General features: G+C 42.6%; 1 protein-coding gene across 12 annotated transcripts in view; it reads left to right on the top strand.

Annotated features, from left to right (window-relative positions):
- APBB2 (amyloid beta precursor protein binding family B member 2) overlaps nt 1-17925 on the top strand; it is a 135016-nt gene that overhangs the window by 97282 nt on the left and 19809 nt on the right. Inside the window, exon 1 of one of the 12 annotated variants that reach the window (XM_061379822.1) lies at nt 11524-11888. The exons of 10 other annotated variants lie outside the window; for them this stretch is intronic. The gene's annotated coding sequence lies outside the window, so the exon portion shown is untranslated. Of the gene's footprint in view, nt 1-11523; nt 11889-11993; nt 12149-17925 lie in introns of those variants that run through there. One more of the 12 variants, XM_061379824.1, reaches the window with a different exon arrangement.

Genomic DNA, 17925 nt, shown 5'->3' with positions numbered 1-17925 from the left:
GTTAGACAAGCTAAGAGAAGTACAGGCTATAAATTCAGGTTTGGTAGTTGGGATATCCTGTTGTATCTGTAATTTATCATTCCTCTTCTCAGAAAATATGTTGTGTACAAGCAACACAACATCAGGCTTCAGTGATGCAGTGTGACTTACAGCTTCATCGGTCGAGGGAGGTGTTTAAGGTCTCTCTAGATTGCCTTCCCTTTGAGGTGATGATTGAATGTGCTCTGAGATTGAGTCTTTCTCTGATTCCATGAGAGAAGCTTATCAGGCTGTGCAAGATAATGAATAATAAACTTTCCTTCCTGCATTAAAGAGACATGATCAGGAAAAGTAGGAAATAAAAGAATGTAAAGCTGAGATGGTTTTTGCACCTGCTGTTCTGAGAAGGTAACACCCTCCAAAGAATGTGCAGTTCCAGCTGAACTCTTCCAACTCTTGAGACACCATTAATCAATATTGCCTATTCCCTTTGGTTCCCGTAACCTTGGAATAAATACAAAACATGCTGTGAGGAATCATGTAAATGGGGCATAGGACTGGAGGAAAAGGATTTTGCTAGCTTTCCTGACCCATATTCTTAGCTGTCTTTTTTAGAGTAATCTTTCGTTTTCTCCTTTTCCCTAAGCCAACTTCCTCTGAATACACTTTTCTGTATGTTTTGGCAGCATTTTCCTTCTCACTAAGAAATAGTTTAGGTGATTATTTACACAAAACTTCCATTTATATCCATAAGGTGTGACATTATTGTTTGCAAGTGCAGCATATTCTAGGAGGGGGTAATGAAACAGTACAGCTGTTAAAGGGGAAATCCAGTCAAGCTCAGAGAATTAATGTGTTTTCAAGCAAATGTGGTTAAGTGGGTGCAAAAAGCTGTGTGTGTGCATTCATACTTTGATTAATGAAACTGACTCGTTTTAGTTTCAGGATTTAACATGAAATACATGGTAGACTGAAGTTGCATTGAAATAGGCCTGTATTAACTTGAAATCAGCACACACAGTTTTGCACCAGTGAATGGCTCTTTATCAGTAGTGGCCTCAACTGTGTCAGGGCAACATCGCTCTATCTTTCTGCTTAATGCCACTAATGAGATGGAAAATGATTACAAGAGACAGTGAGGGATTTTTCTGTGTTACAGGTGGGGCTTGTGAGCAGCTCAGGTGTTCATGAACAGTGGATTCACCCTTTGAGAGCAGCTGAGAAAAAAGGATATGCTTAGGGAGAATTTTGGCCATAGATATTTGGTCACTTTCAGGAAGCCTAAATGCAGAAAAAAGCATCTGAAAAGTGTAGCAGCAGTAGATTAGCATGAGTGCAGAGAAGTCTCATGGAGCAAGGGAGTTGGACAAACACAGAAGAGGAAAATTGTAAGGATTTCTGTGAGATAGTGGGACAGGAACAGAGAACCCCATGAAGGAGAGCTCAGGGTAGTTATGAGGCATTTGCTTGTAAAGAAGTGGGGAAAATGCAGGAGACTTCCCTCCATATTGGGAAAAACAACCAACCAATCATTTAAAATGTGTCAGTTGCTCTGCTAGCAGCTTGAGTGTGGCAATGAATGCTTAGTCACCTTAAACAGAATCCTGTTGAAGTATTTTATAGTAGAATGTCTTTATTATTCTATATTTATCTTCAGTTAATAATGGGAAGTATTGCATAATTTGGGAATTGTATAGAATCATAAAATAGTTAGGGTTGGAAAGGACCTTAAGATCATCTAGTTCCAACCCCGCTGCCAAGGCCAGGGACACCTCACACTAAACCATGACACCCAAGGCTCTGTCCAGCCTGGCCTTGAACACCATCAGGGATGGAGCATTCACAACTTCCTTGGGCAATCCATTCCAGTGCCTCACCACCCTTACAGTAAAGAATTTATTCCTTATATCCAATCTAAACTTTCCCTATTTAAGTTTTAACCCGTTACCCTTTGTGCTATCACTACAGTCCCTAATGAAGAGTCCATCCCCAGTATCCCTATAGCCCCCCTTCAGATACTGGAAAGCTTCTGTGAGGTCTCCACGCAGCCTTCTCTTCTCCAGGCTGAACAGCCCCAACTTTCTCAACCTATCTTCATACAGGAGGTGCTCCAGCCCCCTGATCATTCCCGTGGCCCTCCTTTGGACTTGTTCCAACAGATCCATGTCCTTTTTATGCTGAGGACACCAGAACTGTACACAATACTTCAGGTGAGGTCTCACGAGAGCAGAGGGGCAGGATCATCTTGTGTTTCTTCTGGGAGAAAGGTGTTTTTTTAAACAGCACTTGGAATTGTTTGACTGTAAAGCTTTCAGTTACAAGAAATGGTGTGCCTAAACCTGGACTACAAATAATCACTGTGATATAGTCACGTCTTAATTAATAAAAATACGACATGTTGACTGAGTCCCTGGCTTAAAGACTTTCTACAAATCTGTACTAGAAAATTTCCATATATTCCCTATGATCCCAGCCATTAAACTCGAACACTTAAGGCTATAACTAGGGTAATCTGGTCACCTTAAGTGGCTATTGCACAGGTCCCTGGAGATCAGCCTGAGATGCCTGTGAAAGTATCTGTGGCTCAGGAGAGCTACTGCCTGCTGGTTTGGGGTGGAAATCTGATGCGTTCTTTTATTGTTCCTTTCACTGTATGTTAACTGAGCAGATGCTACATCCAGGCTGTATTCCCATATTTAACTTCTGCTTTAACTCAGTGGCAAAACAGTGATGAAAGTGATGTAAAAAGCTGCTGCTCTTTGGCTCTGTAGCTGTGAATAGAGAACATGTCCTTCCCAGGCTCTCCCCAGCATTCTTGGTTTTCAACACTCATTTACAAGCCTTGGTCTTAAGCAATGATCAAAGGTGGTTTTAACTTACCTTATTTACTTTGCTTGGTCATGCGCTTGGGTGCATGCACAATCTGTTGTTTCCTTTCAGCAGAGGCTATGCTAACAAAAACCAGCATCCTCCTCCTAGACCAGTCGGGGTTGACTGAAGGTGCCTGCTTTCACCACATCTTCAGCAGCACTGAAGTTAGGCTGTTAGTTTCACATCTCTCAGATGATATGTCAACTGTAGGCATTGTGTATAGAAGGAACCACCTGTGGAATTAAATTTCACAAGAGAATTATGTTTTGATAGCCTTCTCAAGGCTGTCCAATAATGTCAATTCAGTAACATTTTTCTTAAAAAAAATACAAAATTTTACTGTATTTTTTCATCCTTATCTCAAGACCTTATCCAGCATAAGCTCTCTGTAGCAGATGAAAGAAATCCTAATTAGCCCACTAGTGATTTCACTTTGCTAATCTAATGTGTATTGATGCTGTTCAGTTACTAATAAGGTGGGCATATGAAAAGCCTTCTGAGAAGCCACAGGGAGCATAGACCACTGAAGAAAAGAGCAGTGTTTTAAGAAAAATTGTGCTGACAATGCTTACAAGCCACCATGTTGGATGAGATGTTCCGTACAGCCCTTTGTTACCTTGATGTATGTTGTATGTTTGTATGAGCAGCAGCAGACTTTTCTCTTGTGTGGTGGCTTACTTGTAAAGGTCAACCTCTTGTAGGACATGTATTTACTAAGCTTATTGTTTTCTATTGTAGGGAAAAATTTTAGTTCCTAAAAATTATCACTATACTGGGCAAATAATTTCTGAAAAAGTAATTCAGAGGAGAAACTTCACTGTGCAGTGGAAAAGGTTTCATTCAGTTCTGTATAATTCTACTTAATGAAATGTGGGGCATTAACAGCTTTCCAATTTAAAAAAAGTAAAAAGCAAAAATACACCCAGAAAATTACCTGTCTAGCTCTTCTTCCTGTCCAAGCAGTTGATGCCTGTACTTTGCCTGCAGGTTAAAGGGAGGTATGATGATTCTATATATGCCTTTACTGTGTAAATATTTATATCCACATATATGAACACACTTTTCATGTTTGCTTCAGTGTTACACTCCTGATATCAAGAGAACTTGTGACATAACTATGTATTTGTAGACCACGGAAGGTCTTCTGGAATTTGGTATATGCTATAGTAAAAGAAGGTCCAAATTTTGTCCTGTCTCTTTAAGCACAGTCGTTAACTTTACTGAGCTACACTGGTATAATCGTTTGGAATGTGCCTCTAAAGTGTAACAAGATGCTCTTGCTGTCAACTTACCACTTCAGTTATTTACACATCACATCTGCCTTGGGTTGCTTTTCCATGTTTGCTACTAGTTGATTGCAATTCGAATATTTATATGTGGTACATCTTTATATATATCATCTACTGTCGTACCCATTACTTGTATGTAGAAGGCCTTTTCACTTCAGGCTTTTAATTCTGAGTATAGTATGTTGGCCTCTTCACTTTCATTGACTCCACCAGGGAAAAGGGCCTTAGTCAGAGGTATTTGGCACAATTTGCCCTCTGTCAAAGGAGGTAGATCACCTGCTGAAGTCTTTTTGATTGGTGCAGATTGATTAGCAGAAACCTAAACACGAATATGAGCAGACTAAAAGGGTTTTTTTCAACAGATAATTCAAGTGTCTTAAACATTTAGGGTTTGTTTTTACTGGCTTGTTTTTCTATTTAGAAACTGTGTTACATGAATATCTGTATTTTTTTGAGAATAAAATTGTGCTTAATGACATTGAAAAAGCTGTGTGCATAATATCCCTTGTGATGATTTGTTTCACATAAATGCTCTTCATCTTAATTCCATAAAAATAATTTAAATTTATAATTTGAATCATGTATTAAACATTAATGTCTCTAAAATTTCAGTTTTTTACTTCTTGAAGTTCTCCTTTCCCCACCTTCAGTAGTTTCAAAGATGGCTGGGTGTACACATGGTGACCCCTGCATATGACCAAGTTCCACTTATAATTGATGGGAAGATTTTTATTAACTTCAGCATGAGCTGTGTTAGTCCACAACTTACAGATGTGGAAAACCTGGATACTGCTCAGCAAAATGACAGTAATACCTTTGGGAGTGGCAGGATGGTGTAAACGTTCTTTCTTTAGCAGGGCTTGGGTTCCTATAGAAGAACAAAATAGCAGGTGCAAAAGTAAAGAGCCTAACTGAATCTTAGAAGGGTTTTAAAGAGTTTAAAGTCTGCAAGGTCACGCAAGGTGGCCAGCTTCAGTACTTGACCTGCTATCCTGCTGATCTTAATGCTTAACATCAATGAAGTAAGTGAATTTTCCTCTTCAGACAGGAACCTGTGACAGTGAGCTTGCCTGTGATCTGGGATATCTGTTACATGTAGCAGTGTTTGCAGTGATGCTGTACTTGTTAAAAGATGCAGAAAGAGGAGCTGTAGATACTTAAAGAATAATTTTTCAGAACCTCAGATGGGAAGGATCCATCTGGATTCCTGTGGCCTGTCTTCTGCAATTTCAGGCAATCTCATAGCAGTTAAGGTCTTTCTTTTGGCAAGCTGATCACACGTGTAGTTCAGTTTGCTAAGGATGTATTGAATGGCTTTTGCTTTGTAGTTGTGTATCATCAGTCTTTCTTCAGTAAGAAGTTTATTTTCTGCCTGTTCCTTTACATGGTGTCAAGGAATCTAAATAAACTTTACCCGTACATCTCCAACAATGTAGTTACACATTTAAGATAAAAAGTACCTACTGCCACCAGAAAAAAAGATGCAGGAAGAAGGATTTTTTTCTTTTGGGAGGGCAGTCATGTATTTTATGAGGAAAATTGCTTTTCATCTCTGCTTTTGCTCAGCTGCCATCAGGAACATGATGAGATGAATTAGACCAAACTGATTAATGGCTTTTGCCCTCTATTCATTTATAAAGTACATATGTGGCTTCAAGGGCCTTAGTTTAAAAAGGAAACAAAACTTTTCTAGGATATTTCCAACCCAGGCATTCATAAATGGTATATTCATCACTTTTGAGCCTTTAGGATTCAAAGTTGTATTTCAGACTTCCTCCATCTGTCTGTGGATGCTGGTAACTGGTTTTGTGGAAGATTCTCTTATACCTGTCTGAATCCAGGATTTAAATTTTATTAAATGTTTTCTGATCTTTTACCTTCTTCCTTCTTTTCTTAAAGATAATACGAAATTTCAGATAAATCAGAAGATTTTTGGCACTCCTGTTTCTGCTTTGTAATTTGTGATGGAAATAGGTGATCACAACAATGGAAGGGGTTTTTGTTTCCTGGAAATGTCAGAACGTTTTGCTTCATAAACAGAATGGATGTCTCGGGATAGCAAAAGGCAGGAAAAGCTTGGGAGATGTTTGTCTCTCTGTGTAGGGCAGGAGGGGAGCTCTGGGTGCTGCAGGTGAAAGAAGCAGGTTTGCACCCCAGCTCCGTTTTCATCTCAAGTGTAGGACTACAGGTCTACAGGTCTGCAAGTGCGAGTGCAGCTGCTAGGGCTAACTACCTCTCCACCTTCAAAAATGCACTCTTGGCCTTACAACATAGATCTGTTAATATAACATCATTTTCCTTTTGTTCAAATTTAAATAAACAGCAACCTGAAGCCAGGTTGCTTACTCATTAACTCATTTTCTTTTCTTATTCAAATTTTGTATGTGAAACCCTTGGATCCAGTCCTGGCACATGCTCAGGTTGAATATGAGGATATCAGCCATTGTCAGTGTTTTTGTTTCTTCAGTCCAGCCACAGCTCTGCTGGTATTACTAGAACTGTGTGACGGGATGCTCAGTATTTTGCTCTGAGGTAAATAGCTTCTGGCCATGCAGTAGGAATATTTGATCAATTTGGGGAGAGCACGGTCCCACCCCTGTGCCTAGAGTATAAGCTAATTTCATTTACTCGAATGCCCTGCTGTTCACTGGCAGTTTAACCAGAGAATTGGGCACACCATCACTGCTGAGTGAATGGAGACCTGCCCAGATTCCTTAGGGTGTTAAATATCCACTCCCTGGTGATGAGCTTGGCTGAACTTTATTTCCAGTGAGGAACACAGTGGCTTCAGGACATACAGCCCAGCTGGGGCCCCATGAGAAGGCAGCACGTGATAGATGGGAGAGGCTTGAACAATATGTATTGCATTAATAAACAAGGCATGCCCCAAAGCACCCCTCCTGCCTTGAATGTGGCACTTTTGCCAGTGCAGAAGTTGGATTTCTTAAATCTTTCAGAGCTGAGAGCTCTCCTGAGCAGTTTTCACTTTGCCACGGCTGGCTGCTTGTGATGTTTTTGTCAGTGTAAATTTGACTCGTTACCTGCTGCAAGCTCATTTCTTTTATCAGCCTGTAGGTAAACTGCAATATGGAGGTCCTTCCTGCATAGTGATATGGCTGTAAGCTCACAGCTCTGTCTGGCAGTGGAAAATGGGGCTCAGTGCAGTGTTTGCACTGGAAATTCTTTCACAGGGTTTATGGTAGCAGTTGTTGCTGGGGAGAGCTGTCAGCCAGATGCGGAGTGCTGCAGCTTCCACGACTGCTCTTGAAACTTCAATTATTCATGCTAATTCTTTAAAACACAGTTCATATATTTGGCCAAGTAAACTGTAAAGGATGAGAAATGACACGCCACCACCCCTCAAAGCCTATACCTAGAATTTTAAATTCATGTTTGAACTCACATTTTTGGATGGGATGGAGGTTTAGTAAAGCTAAGTTTTGCCAGAACAAAAACCACAAAGCACAGTTGTAGCTACTGAGTAAATTGTATGCGCACAAATGGGGAGGCATTGGCCCCAAATTGTTTTTCATTTTCAGAAAATGTCTGCTGGCCAAGCCCTGAGAGATTTTCCTGTTGCTGGTGGCAGAGGTAAATCTGTTGCCCTTTTCATAGTCAGCAACTAGAAGCAACAAATTCAGAGGAGCTAAAAGTGCGAGGCAAGGGAAAGGGAAGCTGAAATGCTGACATCACAGTATCACACAGTATCACAGTAGGTTAGAGATTGGAAGGGACCTCAAAAGATCATCTAGTCCAATCCCCCTGCCGGAGCAGGAACACCTAGATAAGGTTACACAGGAACGTGTCCAGGCGGGTCTTGAATGTCTCCAAAGAAGGAGATTCCACAACCTCCCTGGGCAGCCTGTTCCAGTGTTCCGTCACCCTCACTGAGAAGAAGTTTCTTCTCAGGTTTAAGTGGAACCTCTTGTGCTCCAATTTGTACCCATTACCCCTTGTCCTTTCATTGTTTGCCACTGAGAAGAGCCTGGCTCCATCCTCGTGACACTCCCCCTTTATATATTTATATACACTAATAAGGTCACCCCTCAATCTCCTCTTCTCCAAACTATAGAGACCCAGCTCCCTCAGTCTTTCCTCATAAGGGAGATGCTCCACTCCCTTAATCATCTTAGTTGCCCTGCGCTGGACTCTCTCCAGCAGGTCCCTGTCCTTTTTAAACTGAGGGGCCCAGAACTGGACACAATATTCCAGATGAGGTCTCACCAGGGCAGAGTAGAGGGGAAGGAGGACCTCTCTCGACCTACTAACCACCCCCCTTCTAATACAACCCAGGATGCCATTGGCCTTCTTGGCCACAAGGGCACAGTGTCGGCTCATGGTCACCCTGTCGTCCACCAGGACCCCCAGGTCCCTCTCCCCTACACTGCTCTCTAACAGGTCGTTCCCCAGCCTATACTGGAACCTGGGGTTGTTCCTGCCCATATGCAGGACTCTACACTTTCCCTTGTTATATTTCATCAAGTTATTCCCCGCCCAGCTCTCCAGCCTGTCCAGGTCCCTCTGGATGGCAGCACAGCCTTCCGGCGTGTCGGCCACCCCTCCCAGCTTAGTGTCATCAGCAAACTTGCTGATAGTACACTCAATTCCCTCATCTAAATCGTTGATGAATATATTAAATAATACTGGTCCCAGTACCGACCCTTGAGGCACTCCACTAGATACAGGCCTCCAACTAGACTCCGCCCCATAGACTACAACTCTCTGGCTTCTCTCCTTCAGCCAGTTCACAGTCCACCTCACTACCCGATCATCCAGACCACACTTCCTCAATTTAGCCGCAAGGATGCTGTGGGAGACCGTGTCAAACGCTTTGCTGAAGTCGAGGTAGACCACATCCACCGCTCTACCATCATCCATCCACCGGTTATTTCCTCATAAAAGGCTACAAGATTGGTCAAGCACGACTTCCCCTTGGTGAAGCCATGTTGACTGCCCCTCATAACCCTCTTATCCTTGATATGCCTTAAGATGGCACCAAGGATAAGGTGTTCCATCACTTTCCCAGGAAGGAGGTGACAACCGGTCTATAGTTACCCGGGTCCTCCTTCTTGCCCTTTTTGAAGACAGGAGTGACATTTGCTTTCCTCCAGTCCTCAGGCACCTCTCCCGTTTCCCAAGACTTGGTAAAGATGATGGAGAGCGGTCTGCATGACCTCAGCCAGTTCCCTCAGCACCCGCGGGTGCATCCCATCTGGACCCATGGATTTATGGATATCCAGATTGCTCAACTGTCTTTAACCCATTCCTCATCACTAAGGCAGACGCTCCTTGACCTATCTTCATCCGGTCTCAGCGGTACAGGGCTCTTCAGGATGCCTCCAGCAGAGTAGACAGAGACAAAGAAGTCATTCAGTAACTCTGCCATCTCTGTATCTTCGTCACCAGGGCACCCTCCCGTTCATCAGCGGCCTACATTGCCTCTGGTGTTAGTTTTACCTGCCATGTATTTGAAAAAGCTCTTTTGTGTCCTTGACCCCTCTCGCCAGCTTTAATTCCAAGAGCCTCAGGGCGAGTTATTTCTCAACAATGAAGGCAGCATGTTTGTATCCAGGCATACCGTTACTGAAAGGTGCACAGGCAGTATCACATCTGTCACATACCAAAATATGAAAACCACACAGGATTAGGATTCAGTTCCAGTTCATTTTCTGGATAGCCAGCTAAGAATTTCAAGACTGGGATGTAGTTTAAATTACACTTATTTTTACAGGATTCCAAAATTCTGCTGAATCTCTTTTCTTATACTGAAGAATGTTCAGAGAAGAGTGGTCCTCTCCCACAGACTGTTCCAGCATATCAAAATGGCAAAGTCTGGCTTCAATCCTTAGAAGCCTTTTAAGTCAGTCTGACATTGTTCTCACAAGTGGTGTTGTTTGGCCAGCTGGAAGGCTACCATATCCTGTTGAATGCTACGTGTTGAGAGTAAAAGCAGAGAACAGCAAAGAAATAGGGTAGCTGCCATAGACACCATGGTTAGTTCTGCCTTCATTTGCAAATTTAAATCAGTTATGTTAAATGCATAATGGAACCTGGATTAAAAATGTAGTGCATGTATGTTCTATTGCATTTAACCAGTTTCAGGTGCCATTTTGCTTGTCCATAAAAATGTCTCTTTCTTTCCCCACAAGTGAGTTCCACATTTATGTCAAGGCTTTTGAGAATTTACTTGTTTGCTTCAGTGCAAAAACTGTCACATGGATTTGAATTCTTGTTAGCACTGGGTGTCCAGCACATCCAAGAGAGGAAGAGTTGGATCTGTTTCTTCTTAGGCAGCATCAACAGATTTGTTTATGAAATTCCAACCTGTTACTCCTGTGGAAATCAGCGGAAAGCTTTCAGGATGGCACAGGTTGTTGGTTGGGCATAACTCGTTCTGCCAAGCCCTATTGATGATACATAGGAAGGAAGGAAGGAACCTCACTAGATTCTCAAGGTATATTTAGGTGGTGAACAAACATCCTGCTCCCAATGCATCTCTGTGGGTGGAAGAAGTGACTGCCAGAAAACTGTCCTTAGCTGCTTTTCACCCTCTGAAACATGCTGGTGTAGATATCTGTGGTTGCGTTCCCTGCCCTGCTTTCACTTGTGTTGAGCTAGGCTAGTTTAAAGAGGCAGGTTGGTAGGCATTTGCCATGTTGGCTCATTTTCCCTGAGGAGGGAAAGGTCTGATCCCTTGGATGGAGAAAAGTGATGTGTAGGGTGGTGAACCATGTCCTCACACCATTGCAGTTGTTCCTTGGTTGGAGTTTACTTCCCCCCAGTCCACCCTGCATCCGGGAAGAATGATGTGTAGTGTCACAGGTAGCTGTGAAAGCTGAATGCCTAGGGTAAGGATTTAAACCCTGCCACTATCTGAGCAGAGCCCCTGGGGAAGCAGCTCTTTATTGTTCATTGAGTACGTTTGAAAGCAGAGTTCAAGGAGCATTGTGTTTACCAGCAACATCTCTAAATCAGACTTACTGTTACTGCATGTGCCAGTCCTGGCAAGTCAAATTATTTGGTATGTTTCTTTTTACAGCTCAAGGATAAATCTCACTTGTAGCATAAGCAGGTGTAATTTCACTGAAGTAAAGGCAGTTGCACTTCTGTCTGAATGTTTTTATTTGTCTGTAAATCTTTGCTGCCTTTTAAAGCGACTTGCTTTCACTGTTGCGTTCAGAGTCATGCTGTGAAAGCTTTGTACTGGGTTTGGAAAACTGGGAGGGGAAGACTCCCTGCGCGCTTCAGCTTTCCCCAAAAGGTTGCTTCTGTCACGGCAGATTAATCTTGGAAGTTTACAGGCTAGAAACGCAACGCGTAGCAGCAGAGATTTGTTAAAGGTGGGGGAGGAGAGGGGCCTCTTCCGCAGGTCAGAGTGCGGGGAGCAGGCAAATCGTAAAAGCCATGGGAAGGTTGACGACACACCCCTGATGGAGCGGTGCCTTCCAGAGAGAAAGCAGCACTCACTGTCTCACAGCTGGAGCCGGCAAACACAAGCGTGCACAGTCCGTGAGGAGAGCAAGAGCTGACATGATGAGCTTCGGCTCAATGTAAAATGAATGAGCGGCTGTTCTCGGGGGCTTTTCCGCCCCCGTTGTTGAAGTGCAACTGCACGGCTGCATCGAGTGTACTTTGCATCATCTGGTGCCTGGTTACATGCTAACGGAGATGGGGGCTAGGCAGAGCATTGAGTTGGGTGCTTGTGTATGACGTGCTTGGCATTAAATTCGTGTTTGCTGCAACAAAAAGGTAAGAAACTTGAAAAAGTGACAAGAGAAAATGGTCAGCCGCCCACCCCAGACAGCAGTCTCATGTTAGGAACAGCCTTTGTATCGAGCTGTATTTTCAAAGCTATGGTTCATTAGTGTAACGCTTCTGTGTGGATGCCTGCAAGGCAAATTACAGCTCCTAGTGTGACAAAGGCAAGTCGGATTTCTTTTCTCCAAAGCTGACACTTAACAACCTTCAGGAGAGCACTGTAATAGAAATGCTGGACTGTGTGCTGAGCGGTGAGTATTTGATGCTGTTTTACCTCTCCTTTATCCCTTCTGATGTTGCTCATTTGAGCAGTAAGATAACTATTGGATCCTGACGATTAATAGGTCTGGGGAACTATGTTCAGCACAGAATTACATGTTCTTAAACTGGCTGTGGTTACTGGCTGCATATTGAACAGCATGATTCTACAGAGGATGATCATAATTTGTTTTTACTGGTAATGCTGTATTAATGGATAAAAAGATGCTGTAGGTAAGAATAGTAGAAGCTTCATTTAGTGAAGAGAAGAACCCCTGTGTTTTCCCCCAAATGTACAGCACCTGTATAGTTATTTATGTGTAATTCCCAGCTAACTTCTAGCTAGCCAGCCTGGGCTTTCTTCTTTCAGCCCATAATTGACAATGGAGATTGTGCAATTTGAAATCATTGCAGAGCTCCAAAAGAAGTAAATAGGTTTAAAGACAGAAGTATTGCACTGGGGGGGGGAATATACATGCATGTAAAAATATACTTAGTTGAAGTGAAATAGTTAATGGCTCTTTTGACAGAAGAGGAAACTTCATGATTTAAATGTCATATATTGCCTTGAGATCTCTGTGCTTGCTTAATCCTATCTCTATTCATAAAGTTTTTGCAGCAGGAGAAATGTCATTGATTTGCTAATTGGTATATAGCTTCGAATCCTCATTACTCTGGGTTCAGGGAGGAGGGAAGAGTGACATTCATCTTTGTCTTTAAACTCAGCATCTTCACTCGTAAGTTTCTCTCATGTGATGGAACCTCATTGCTTTCCCTGCTCTGTGCAGAAATTTTTCTTTCTGAAAGTATGGCAAACATTGCTGAGTTTTGATCTCTATCAGGGAAATATATGAAGTGTTTAATCTCTTAAAACTATGGCCTTAATTAGGTCTTTGTAGCTGTTGCCTTGCAATTAATGTAATTATAACAACTTGTGAGTGAGGAAAAGGATATTGTTTAGCCCTGGAGCATTTCTTAGTAAAAATTGGGTTATTTATTTTCATAAGCAGTTAGAGGAGGGGAGAGGTAGTGGGGGTTCCTTATGTAGTACCAGATAATTTTTATTATTATTATTCTAATTATTATTATTAATAATAATAATTTTTTTAATTGCTGGTTAGTCTTCCCTTCTGCAACAGTGGATGTATATGAGTAAATAACCCTATCTATAAAGATATTTTAAACACTGATCAGTTAGAATACAGATGAGGATCAAACTGTGTGAATTGGTATTTTAGGTAATTCAGGAGTTGCTATAGTCTGTTGGGCAAGGTTTTCTGGTTTACTGTTTGGAGTTTGCTGTGTTTTGTAGTAAAATTCTGTTACTGGGGACAAAATTCTGTTCTGATCAATATTAGAGTGCTAGTATTGATTCAACTGCTCCGTATAGCTTTAATATGTGTTAGAGTGCAGACTTTGCTCCAGAGTGGTTTGAGGTAGGCTGAGATAAGCTTATTCTCTGGGTGAAGTTAATCCAGGTCAAAACCTGACATTTAACAGTTCTAAGTGAGGGAATATAAAATCAGTAAGATGCATTCAGTTTAATTTCCTGCTGTTAGAAAATAACCGGCATGTACCTGGTTTGGTATCTGCCAAAGAAAACAAGATCATCCTTCTTTTTTTTTTTGTTGTTGCTGTTGTATTTTGATGTGATATTTAATGCCTTCTCTGTATGTTTTAAGAAGTTTCCAAATTGGAAATACCTTTATGGCTGAATTTAATAATTCTTAAAATAAAAAGTATCAGTCATAACCAACTGATCCATCTAAAATGGTGGGCTAGTGATCTGGGGGAAGGTGGCCTGCTGTTCGAAGTTCTTTCCATGCTTCCAGAAATGTGCTTGTTTTCCCTAACAAGCCAAATATGACATTTCCTAAGGAGAGGAGGCCTGCAGTGGGTTATAAAGGATGCCCCTAGCTTACTTCAGGAACAGAGGTGCCTGGGATGTCCATGTCCTTCAAGGAGCTGTAACTGTACCTACTCTTTCATCTCAGGTCTTCAGTCATTGTCATTCAGTGTGTGCAGATGGGAGAAATGCTGAAGAAATAGTGACCTGAAGTTGCTTATTTGTGGAGAGGACTTGAGGAATAACAAGGAACCAGCTTGCCTGTCAGATACCACTGTGATGTCTAGCACCCAGACTATCAAGGGGACTTAACTGATTCAGAGCTTCTGGTCTCAAGAACCCAGTTCAGTCTTTCAGAAATGTGGATTCATATAACATGTCAGGCTGCCTCATGTTTTACTTTTAGTTAAAAAATAGATTCTGAGTAGGTTATAGTAGTCTACATAATATATGATAAGCAACAGAAGGCTAGATCAAGCCATCAAGTTTTAAGCAGAAATCTTTTTGCTACCAGTGGAGAACTGCTTAAAAATTGATGGCACAGTCTGGTCCACAGTGAACAGGGGACTTCTGCAGAAAGCCTTAGTTGTACTAAGTCTTCATCCTGGTGGTAGCAGGGGCCCAGAAACCCAAGGCTACTCTGCTGGAATAGTCTGGAAGACAGAAGGCTTAGCGACTTTTTTAAAAAAGGAAAAAGTTAAAAAGCTACAAACCCTTTAGAAAAACTCTATAAACCACAGCTGTTTTCCTTTCAGGGAAAGCAACTATATTTCTCTAATGGCATACATAAGTGAAGGACATAATAATTCACTGAGCAACAGAGAGGCTTCCAAATGCACAGAAATTAAGGTTGCTTCCTTTATTTATTAATTTTGTGTTGTTGAGGTGTAAATACATTTTACATAAACATTTTCTGCATTAAGTGCCACTAGACTTCATAATTGCAAATTAGAAAACCAGGGTAGGGCCTCTTATATGCCTCAGAGGATATGCTTGGGCAAGTACTTCTAACTGTAAATAAAGATGAAAGGCTTGTGACATGCATCATTATTCTCAATCAAGTAAAACATATTTTACTCCACTAAAACTCTGCAGTAATTGAAAGCAAAGACATTTCAGTTAGTTATTATCTCTTAGGAAGAGAGATGATCTGGGCTGCTGCTGTATGGTCCCATGTCAACATGCTGCTGATGGGTATGGTCCCATGTAAACATGTTCGAAGACCATGGAGGTGGGAGGGCAGTCCTCTGTACTTGCTCAGGGTGTAGGTGACACTTGGCAGCCTGATTTTCTCTGGTCTGCTCAAAAAAGACAACTGGGGAGGTTGCAGTCAAGACTCCAGGGGAAGCTACAGGAATGAAGAGGCATGAAGTGGCATGAAGTGTTAACCTCTTCAACCTGTTAGCTGCATGCTCGGTAACAAAAATGGGTGACCTGTAGACTTAAGTTAACTCTGCCAGGTACAGGGAAGTAAACTCCTAACGCTCTTCCAGGCTCATGTGCAGAGCAGTGCCCCACTAAAACAGTAGCTGAGCATGGGAGCATGTGGTTTGCTCTCTGTCACACTGTAGTCCTACAATGGCCCTTATGAAGTAGAAGACACAACAGTAGCCACCCTGGAGTGTTTGGAGCCCAGGACATCTGTCCTGGTCACAGGGATGGATGGCTGCTGGGAGACTTAAGAAGCTGGGACTCTCAGGCATGTCATTTCGTCCCTGCCAGCCTCCCTCTGCCCAGCGCTGAGACGGGCCCATAGCTGGTCCTCTGTGTAAGCACCTCCAACTGCACAGCGCATCTCCATCCTCTGCATTGAGGCTACAGTCACAGGTAAAAAGTTGACCTGGGAAGGACTGCAGCAGGTCACCTTAGGCCAGCCTCCTGCCCAAAGTGGGGCAGGGTTCAGGATTACATCAGAGCTGGTTTTGGTTGATGTGTTTTAAAACCTTCAGGAGCAGAGATTGCACAGCCTCTTGGAGTATTTCTCTGGGCTTACCCATTCTTGGCAAAGGAACTTGGGTTTGCTGTTTTTCTAAAGCTCCCATGAGTGAGTGAGAGACACCAATTAGATCCTCATAGCCAGGCTAAACAGGCATATCTCATTTCCAGGCTGAATAAGCATGGCTCCTGCAGCCTTGGTTGCCATCAGCTGGGCTCACACTAGTTTGTCACTCTCTCCCGTGTACTGGTAGGCCTAAACTTAGATGTAAAAATCTAGATACGGCTTCATGAGTGCCATGTGGAAGGTGGTTTTGGGAGGATAGGGGTGTTAGCATTGTGTCTCTAAGCTTATTCAACTCCCAGTGAAATCTCAATTACCCTTCAGCTTGTGGGGTGGGCATTGTATACCACAAAAATAGTAATTCCATAATTCCAGACATAATTCCATAATTCCAAAAAAACTTCCATCAGTCACTGATGTGCAAAAGGTGGGGCTGGAAGGGGAAATTGTCTTATACTCAAGCACGGCTGCATACTGTGCAGACCTCTCACACAGGATGGTGCCCCATCAGTTACACTACTCCCTGCAACTGTCTGGCATCTGCTGTGTCCCGGGGCTGGGACAGCCCCCTGGGAGAGGAGTGTGGCAGTGCTGTAATATGCTGCCTCCAAAGGTGGATTGAAAACCAAAGGAGGAGGAGACTGTTCACCCCCTTCTGGGGCAGGCAGCGTCCCCTCGGGGCTCACTCTGGGAAAGGGGCTCTCTTCGCACACCCATGCAGGCTGGAAGGTCATGGGCTGTTTTCCTTGCAGGTCTTGGCCTTTTCCCCTCAGAAATCAATCTCAAATCCTGTGTAGCAGCCCTGACACAATTTTCTAGGTATTATCTTCCCGTGTTATTGGCAGGCTCTGGCCTGACCTCTTTTAACTCGGTCAGCTTGGAAAAGGATATGTAGAGCACCATACCAAAGCACTTGCACAGCTGCTCTTGCAGCATTTCTGGCACTTGGAGCCGCCAGCAAAATCTGCTGTTTGAACTGCAACTTTCTTTGTGTGCTTTTTAGCCTTGGGGTGATTTTAATTTATTTAGATAAGTTTAAAGGTAAATCAGCCAACCATATCTGAGCTACCAGAATGTGAAATGAGGACAGGCAAATAGTCTTGTGTGTGAAAATTATTCATAAATTACAAGCAGTCTGTGAGGAGATACTGGGCTAATTGGAAAGCTGTAATTAACTGGCTAGAAACAGGATGCAGCCCCCCTTGATTCACGTGTATCCCATGGTGTGGGAGCCCCGCTGGTTCCTCGCTGTCAGGCAAAGTCCAACAACCCAACTGTCTGACCTTCCTGAATTTCCACCTGTGCTCCTTTCTTTGTCTCTGTGCTGGCAGCAGCAGTGGTGATCGCTCTGTACAATTGTATCTTGCGTAACAAAAGGGGAATAAACTGATCTCCCTTTAAGAGTTTGCACCAGCAGGTCATGTTTTTCATTTAACTATGCTGTGATCAAAATCTGCTAGATCCAATACATGTCCTTCCCCTCACCCGCACACCTCCCAGTACATAGTACCTAAATTGCTGGAATATATTTTCAATATATAGCTTTTTCTGTTTGTCCACTTCGCATAAAGGCAGTGATAAATGCATAAAGAAAATTATGTTTATTTTGCTTCTCATACTACTTAGAAACATTGTACATTCCGGAAGGTAAAAGTGATAGTACTTTTCAATTCTGATTGACAAATTGGCACTGAAATACAGGGCCAAGGGCCATTTAGGCTTGAAAAACTTCCAGTGTTTCTGATACTGAGATCTGATTTTAACCTCCTAATGTATAAAATGCTAGCAATAAGCATGGTGAAGTATTTGTTGATTCTGGAAAGCCCATGTAGCCGAAGTGAAGGAATGAGTGGAGTTTCCGTTGAGGAGATCCATACAGGTCACCACTGGATATTGAAATAGGGAAACTTCCAGTCCACTGCATG

Source organism: Neopsephotus bourkii, unplaced genomic scaffold (assembly GCF_033783945.1).
Source record: "Neopsephotus bourkii isolate Nb327-2 ecotype Australia unplaced genomic scaffold, CSIRO-AGI_Nbou_v1 NB_1780, whole genome shotgun sequence".
NCBI classification, from domain to species: domain Eukaryota; kingdom Metazoa; phylum Chordata; class Aves; order Psittaciformes; family Psittacidae; genus Neopsephotus; species Neopsephotus bourkii.
This window is presented reverse-complemented; position numbering and strand designations above follow the sequence as displayed.